Source organism: Colobus angolensis, unplaced genomic scaffold (genome assembly GCF_000951035.1).
Source record: "Colobus angolensis palliatus isolate OR3802 unplaced genomic scaffold, Cang.pa_1.0 Scaffold40, whole genome shotgun sequence".
Taxonomy (NCBI): Eukaryota; Metazoa; Chordata; class Mammalia; order Primates; family Cercopithecidae; genus Colobus; species Colobus angolensis.
Window position 1 is genome coordinate 9,167,017 of NW_012117377.1, and position 1,527 is coordinate 9,168,543.

A 1,527-nucleotide genomic window follows, 5' to 3' on the forward strand; every position below is an offset into this window, starting at 1 on the left:
TTCGTGATCCGCTCACCTGGATCTCCCAAAGTGCTGGGATTACAGGCGTGAGCCACTGCACCCGGCCGGTTACTTTGAATTTTTAAAAATTCTGCCATCATGGTCATGTTCTCAGCTTGGTATAATTTTACATTTGATTTGTAAGGTATACAGTACTAAATCCAGTAAGTAAGATAATCTGTTAGGTTCATTTCTTTCAGCTCTGTCATCTCGTTACAGCCAAGTCCTTTCACCAAAGCAGGGCACGGATATTTTGTTTGGAAAAGTAATAATGGGAAGCGATGAAAGCTGTGACCTTGAGAATTTACACTTAAGGTAAAAGTGTGAAGATGTGGGTGGAGGTAAAGGCCAAAAACAACGTTATAATGTGCATCACCAATGGGCAACAACTACTCATAACAGAAATTTACCTGCCACAGGAGACCAAGAACATAGAACATCTCAGAAGTAAACCTCAGCTTACATCAGCTGCTTCTATATAGAAACATGTTTCTATAAATAAATATCAACATCGATTTTCGAAATAAACCTTTTGTAATGAAACTCAGAAAAACTTTAACCATCACTCAAATTCCAGTAAACATCAGAGTACTTCTTTTCCAGATAATCATTACAAATGTAACAAATATAGGAAAGTATTTTAACATTCCCCAAAACTTACCGTCCATCGGAGTATCCATATTCAAGAGAAGCCTTACAAATACAAGAAATGTGGGAAAATTCTAACCAGTTCTCACCACTTACTCAGTATCAGAGAATTCTCACTGGAAAAAACTCACACAGATGTCATAAAGGTAGAAGAGTCTTTAGTCAATCATCACATCTAAATACACATAAGAAAATTTATATTGGAAAGAAGTCATTAAAATGCAAAGAATGGCAAACCCATTAACTGCTACTTGATCCTTGCACATCAGGGAATTCATACTGCAGAGAAACCTTTGCAATGGAAAGAATATGGCAAAGCCTTTAATAGGTGTTCACACCTTACTGAAAATTAAATAAGTGGTACTGGATAGAAATCCTACAAATGTAATTATTTTGGAAAGACTTTTGTCCAAAATATACACTTCAGAGAATGCTACAGTATTTACCCTGGAGGGAAATTGTACCAATGTAAAAGCGTTAGCAAAGCCTTTAACCGATGCTTACATTCTGCTCAACAGAGAATTTCTATAGGAGAGAACCTCCACAAATGTAATAAATGTGGAAGGACCTTTGTCCAAAATACACAACTTAGAAAGCACCAGAAACATTACAGGTGCAGTAAGTGTGAGAAAGTAGTGAAAAATCAAGTCTACATGAAAATTAGAGGACTCGCCCTGGAAAGAACTAAGGTACTAACACTTTTAGATAAATCAGCGCATTTATTATAGGGAATAACCCAAAGTCAAAACAATTAGATAATTTAATTTCATGTTTCAAAGAAGAGAGACTGATGGATCAGTAGGTATAATTCTATTTAATGTATACTTTTTTTGGTAATGGCAGTATTTAAGACTATTTGAGCAAATATGATTTTTTTTT